This window comes from Echinops telfairi, unplaced genomic scaffold (assembly GCF_000313985.2).
Source record: "Echinops telfairi isolate 266 unplaced genomic scaffold, ASM31398v2 ScPeMD7_7465;HRSCAF=8503, whole genome shotgun sequence".
Taxonomy (NCBI): Eukaryota; Metazoa; Chordata; class Mammalia; order Afrosoricida; family Tenrecidae; genus Echinops; species Echinops telfairi.
This window is the reverse complement of record NW_022111365.1, coordinates 1,933,119-1,940,305: the sequence shown is the minus strand read 5'-3', so window position 1 is coordinate 1,940,305 and position 7,187 is coordinate 1,933,119.

Here is a 7,187-nt window from a genome sequence, read left to right as displayed (position 1 = left end):
TATATATATATATATATAATTCTGGTGGCTGATGGTTTGCTTTGCTGCTTTTCTTCTAAATGTTGGATGTGTAGTGTTAAAGTGTTTATTTTAGTTCTTTCTTCTTTTCTGATCTGTGCTCACTGCTATAAATTTCCCTCTGAGAACAGCCTTTCCTGTGTCCCTAGTTTTTGTTATGCTGTGTATTTATTCTCATTTGTTACAAGGAATTTTAAAATTGCATTCCGCTTCTACAATTATCTAATGTTTTTAAGGAAGGTGTTGTTCAATTTCCATGTTTTTTGTTTGTTTGTTATTTGCTTTGCTTGATCTTCCTATTGTAGATTTTGAATTGTATAGCTTTGTGATCTGAAAAGATAACGTGTAGTACCACATTGTTTTCATTTTTTGATACTTGCTTTAGGGCCTAACATATGATCTATTGTGGAGTACTGAAAACAAACAAACATATATTGTGCTATTGTTGGCTGAAATTTTCTGTATATGTCTAAGCAATCAAGTGAATTGTGCTACTTAGTTCTGCGTCTTTGTTAATTTTCTTTTCAGTTGATCTGTTTTTGTTCAAAAGTAATGTATCAATATCCACTAATATTGTACTATTGTCTTTGCTTTATCAACTCTGTTAGCGTTTGATTAATGTATACTGAAGATCTTATATTAGGTTCATAGATGTTTATTATGATTACATGTCTTTGTTCAATTGTGGCTTTCATTATATAATGACCTTTTGTCTCTCACAATGGATTTGACATTGACACAGATTTTGGTCATAAATTAATTTTGCTATTCTTGCTTTTTTATCTACTATTAGATTGATATTTTTCTGTCCTTTTATTTTTATTTGTTTTTGTATTTAAATCTGATGTGTTTCTCTTGTAAACAATATATTAATGAATCATGATTTTTTTTCTTCTACTAGTCTATGTCTCTTAACTGATGAGTTTACGCCATTTACATTCAATGTTTTTATTAATATATACAGTTTTATTGCTGTCCATTTGTTATATTTTTATGATGTTATTGGTTTCTTTGTTCAGTAATTTTCTGCAATTGAATTTTGTTTATAGATTTTCTGAAATTGTTCTTGGCTTTTCTCTTACTGTTTAGTAGGATTATCCTTTTTAATTTTGTTGAGTTTTCAGCATGTTATTTGAGGTTAGTTTTGTTTTGAATTGTTTCCTTTTCAAGTTTAAGACAACTTCTTGTTTTTCTGTGAACTACTTGACAACTTGATTTCTTCTCCATTTGACTATTTTATATCTATTCTGTTTACTCTATTATTATTTTCTTCATTGTATGTTACCTGTAGTGTTTTATTTTGAATCATTATCTTCCATTACATGTGTTACCTGACTAGGATGATTTCTTGATAATGATATCTATTATAGTGACTTTAGATAGCTTTATGTTATGTATTCTTTGCCCAAAGGCATATCTTTGTATTTTTTGTAAAATTTGTCTTGTTTTGACAGATTCCTATAGTTTTTTTTCTCATCTGAAGATGTATTTCTCTCTCATACTTGAAGCATTTTTTTTTCTGGAGATAGCATTTTGGGTTATCGATTTTATTTATTTCAAGGCTTTTTAGATACAGTTCCATTGCATTCTTGCGTCCACGGTCTCCACTGAAAAATCTGAGCTTGTTCCTTTTGGTTTATATTTAAGGGTGATTTTTCATGTTTCACTAGGTCTCAGAAATCTTTCATTTTCATTTATACTTATAATATAAGTTTGACTATGAGTGTCACTGTGATTTCCTTTTGGAATCAATTGTATTTTCAGTTCTCTAGGATGCTTGAATGGTTATTTTTTTCTGTTCTGTCATAATTCTAGAAAGTTCTTTTCTAATATTTCTTAGATGATTTTGGCTGTGTTGTTTTCATTCTTCCTATTCTGGAATGTTTATCAAATATAAGCTGCTCCTTTTGATAGTGTGCCATAAAATCCTTAGGTTTTATTCATATTTTTTTCTTTTTCTTTTCAATAAATTGATCTTTTCTTTTGGTCTCAAAACATTTGTCTTTGTAACCACTAATTCATGTTTCCATTATTCCAATTCTTCTATCTTGTTTCAAAAGCTTACATAGTTTTAATAACTTAGTGTTTGCTTTTTGGATTTCTATTTGGAGTTTCTCAATTATTTCTAATTTTTAATTTTTTTTCATCAGAGGCAGGCATTTGAACAGAACAAGATTATACTTAATGCTCTAAAATCAGGAAATGTATATATATCAGGGTTGTATCCTTTCATGATAATAATTTAACCTGCATACTAAACAAATAAGTTGAGAACTACACTACATGAAGAAGAATACAGAGTAGGGATTGAAGAAAGCCTCATTAATAACCTATGCTATGCAGGTGACTGATGAAGCACTTACTAACGAAGATAAAAACTGCAACCTTAGATATGGATTCAGTCACATAGTTCAGTGACTTCAAAAAAAATTGCACAATCATCACTGCAATCAATTTTAGAACATTTTCAATCTTCTATTCATTGTTATCAGCACCCTAATTCCCAACAATCTCCCCTACAAGTCTCTTAAGGGACCATTAATTCTGTTACTGTTTATGGTAGTTACATAATGTGATGTCAGTTTGGGACTTGAGAGGATTAAGAGTGAAGGGATGGAGTCTAGTCTGTCAATCAGGTCATAGCCAATGAGGCCTGGCCTTCCACTGAGGATTCTAGGAATTTCTGTATTTTCTTCCTTGGAGGCAGGAGACACACTTTCTCTTCGCTCACTCCATGAGAGACTCTCTACTGAAAAGACACATAGAGCTATGGTGATGACAGAGAGAACCCTGGACCTGGAGGAGCCACGTGGAGACCCCTGCCAGTGCTGAGATGCTTACAATACCACTGGATCCACAAGACTTCCGACCGACTGGCCTCTGATATTCCTGCATTAAGTATCATTGCATGTGTTTCATGAGTCTGAAGAGGACTATATAGATTGGTATGAAACATATGGACTAATATTGGACTTATGGACTTGATCTGGGCTGGGCTGGGATGTTTTCTCAATATTCAACTGCTCTTGTATATAAACCTCTTTCTTATATAGATGTGTCTATGAATTTGTTTCTCTAGTCTACTCAGACTAACACACTGTCTCTGTAGATTTACCTATCTCAGGTTTCATATAAAGAATAATATGTAATTTTAACTAGTACAAATAACAGTAAAACAGGAAAAAATTCAATTGAAAAGGAAGAAAAAAATATTAAAAACTAAGACAAATTTAAATGGATTGTAAAGAAGATAAAATGATACATTTGATCCTAATACCAAATTTTAGCCTAACAATATTTGCAAAACTCCACTTTCCAATTCATTCTGCATGTTTCCAAGTCTATTCGCATTCCCGGTCCATGGTCAGAGAGGATTCCCCAGGGGGTTAACCTGTGTATATTTCCTCTGCACTTTTTAAAAAATCTGAAAACAGCTTTATATAGTGTATGAAACCTAGGATTCATGAACCTACACAGACAACTAGTAGAATAAGGGCTCCTGGGGAGGGAAGGAGGTCCAGTGTGGGAGAGGTGGGTAAAGGTGAGCCAATATTGAGTTCAAGAATGAAGAAATATAGCAATTGTACAATACTACATTATATGACTGAACTATAGAAGGGCATGATATCTGTAAGAGCTCCCAATAAAATGGTTTTGGAAAGAAGAAAACATTACACTGCCAAATATATATATATTATATTTTGATGTAACTACATCTGCCATAATTGACTTTACAATGCTTTCTGTATGATAATAGGCTATTTACATCCCCCAACTCTGATTAGAGGGAATTCTGTGAAGGTTAAATTCATGTGTGGGCCCTGTAAATAGATTTGGGCTTCCACTGTCATCCATAACCTTCTGAAAGCCAGGTGTTCACAATTCAAGCTCGAACGTCATTCCCTACTTTAGATTTGGATTATATGATTCACAATCCTTGGAACCCACATGGTGGTGTGCTTCTTCCATGTGGACTTAGTTGACACCTCACTTAGAAGACTTCTTGTTTGAAAATAAACATTTAAGACCCCACATGTTATGCTTTCTGATACCTAGGCACCATCTAGTGTCTCCACGACACTTTCCTCTAACATCCACATCTTCAGTGACCTCCTCATAAGGTCAAGCATTAAGCAGAGACATGTCATAAGAACTAATTGCTCTTAGATTAGGGATAAAATTAAGTGCAAACTCAAAATGCATTCATGCATCTATGGATTATATATATCTCTGGATCGTCTTAGAGACAATATTGTTATTTTATGTAAGAGAACATTATCAATCACACCCCTGGGGCAGCACTTCCACTGCCATTAAATCAATGTTGCCTCACAGCAACCCTATACAGCAGGGTAGAATTGCTTCTGCCAGACTCCAATTCTGAAAACCTTCACAGGAGTAGAAAGCCTCATTCTTCCCACGTGGAGCTGGTTGGTGGTTTCAAACTACTGACCTAGCAGTTAGCAGCTCAAAGCATAACCACTATGCATTGATAATGTAATTAGTTTATTCAATGGTATAGAATTTAAAACACTGTTGAGAAAAGGAAATTATATGAATATAGGACAGCTATGAACCACATTATGTGAATTGTTGACTCGTACAAATTAAACTCATAAGTGACTGGACACTATTAACACAAATAACAGGGGTGGGTTATAGGGCAAATCTTCCAATAATATTGATTCATGACAGTAGAGCCTTTCTCACCAGATTAATACATGACATAATGAAGCATTAAAATAGTAAGTTTATGGTGGTTCTGGGTCACTATTCATTGGGCACCCTCAAGGCAAGAGATTCATAACAAACTCTCTCTTATACATATTAGTTTCTGTGGATTTGTTTCTCTAAAGTACCCAGACTTTCCACATAATTATTGCTAAGTATTTCTTTTCCCCCTGGGAAGGGGCTTCTCCTCATTTTCCTACCAACAGAGTAATTGCTCGCTATGAGATATACATGCTCCCATTCCCCATCTTGACTTGAATTCGCTCTGGTGGGTGTGCCTGTTGGATTGGTCAGTTTAGCACAATTTTGTATGGGAGCAACTGAATAATCTTTGTCCTCTCCCAAGATCTGGAAAAACTGGCCCAAGTGAAGTGAGGTTTCCTTTGCCAAAGTGGTTTGTAAGATGTACTTTTAGATGGGGTGATATATGTTTCATGGACAGTAGGCAATCTCTACCTCGTTGCTTAGGGGACTGGATTAGAACAATGCAGTTTTTATCTTAAATAGTGGATTCATAGGTGTTTACCTTAAATAGTGGACTCATACAATATTTTCCCTTTGGGTAACGACTAACTTCAGTCAGCATAATGGTTTCTCGGTCCCTCCGTATTATGACGTGCTTCATGGTTTCCTTTACTAGAGTTTCTTTATCCATTCTTCTACTTGTGGTCATGTGGGCTGTTACAAGCTCTTCGCTCCTGTGAACTGCGCTGCAATGAACAAGGGAAAGCTTATGCTTGTTTGTGTTCTGCTTCTTATTTTTGGGGGGTATATGCCCACCAGACGTATTTCTGGGTCATATGGTATTTCCATTCTCAGTTGTTTTAGGTATTGCCAGATCACTTTCCACAGTTGTTATACATATTTAAGATCCCTCCAGCGATGTATAAGAGTTCCGATCTTTCCAAATCCTCTCTAGCAATGTTGTTCTCTTATTTTTGGAAATGGGCTCCCATTATGGGTGTAAGATGATATTTCATCATTGTTTTCATTTGCATCTCCCATATGTCTAGTGATCCGGAGCATTTCCTCAAATAATTGTTAGCCATTTGAGCATTGTCCTTTGTGAATTCTCTATTCAGGTCCTTTGCCCACCTTTTGAATTATTTGTTGTTTTCTTATTGGGTTGTCACAGGATTCTGTAGATTTTGTAATTAGTCTCTTGTATGCTATGTCGTTTACTTGATTCCCCACTCCCCCAGTCAGTGGGCTATTGACTTACTTGATTTTAAGTACTGTTTTTAACAGGTCCCAGCCATCTCTTTGTCTTCCAGTGCGTGTGCTTCCTTTGTTTGCTTTGGCATCCTGTGTATACCCTGGAGGGCTCTTGGGTTTGTCTCAATTTGTGTCTGTGTAATGGGTTTTGAGGTCGACTAGTGCAAGACTGCCTGCTTTTTTCTTCTTCTTGAGAAGTTCTGTGCTTATCCTAGGTCTCTTCCCACTCGAGATGAAGTTGGCCATTAATTTTTCCATTTCTTTGAAGAATTATGTTGTTCTTTGGATTGGAATTGTAATGTATTTGTAGATTGCTTTTGGTGGTATTGATATTTTCACAATATATTAAGTCTTCCTATCCATGGACTTATGATTTTTTTTAACTTCCATTTCTGTAGGTCTCTTTGGTTCCTGGTAATAATATTCTGTAGTTTTCTACAGTTTGTACAGGCCTTTTGTTTCTTTAGTTAGGTTTATTCCTAAGGATTTCATCTTTTGTGTGGCTATTGAACATGATATTTTTTTCTGGATGTCTTTTTCAGAGTTCTCTTAGCTGGTATATAGGAATTTAATTGATTTCTGCATCCTCTACTTTAACAAACTCTTCCGTTGTTTCCAACAGTCTTTTATTAGAGACCTTGAGAGTCTCACTATATAAAATCATATCATCTGCAAATAACGAGAACTTCCCTTCTTCCTTGTGCAAATGAATTCCCTTGATTTATTTCCCCCTAATATTTCTGGCCAGGACTTCCTATTGAATAAAAGTAGTGATAAGAGGCACCCTTTCCTAGTTCCTGTCTTCAGGGAAAATGTTTTCCATTTTCCCCTATTGAGTGATATTGGCCGTTGGTTTTACATATATGGCCTTTATTTTTATATTGGGAAGTTTCCCTTCTATACCTATCTTTTTGGGTGTTTCCATTAGAAATGGGCATTGGATATTGTTAAATACATTTTATGCATCTATTGCTATGATCCTGTGGTTCTTATTCTTTGTTTTGTTTATATGGTGGATTACATTGGTTGTTTTTTGAATGTTGAACCATCTTTTCATCCTTGATATGACTCCCACTTGGTCATGATGAATTATTTTTTGATACGTTGTTTGATTCTATTGGCTAGAATTTTGTTGGAACCGATTACAGGGATCTACATATAACCTCCTCTCTGGGGGACGGACAACAGAAAAGTGGGTGAAGGGAGACGTCGGACAGTGTAAG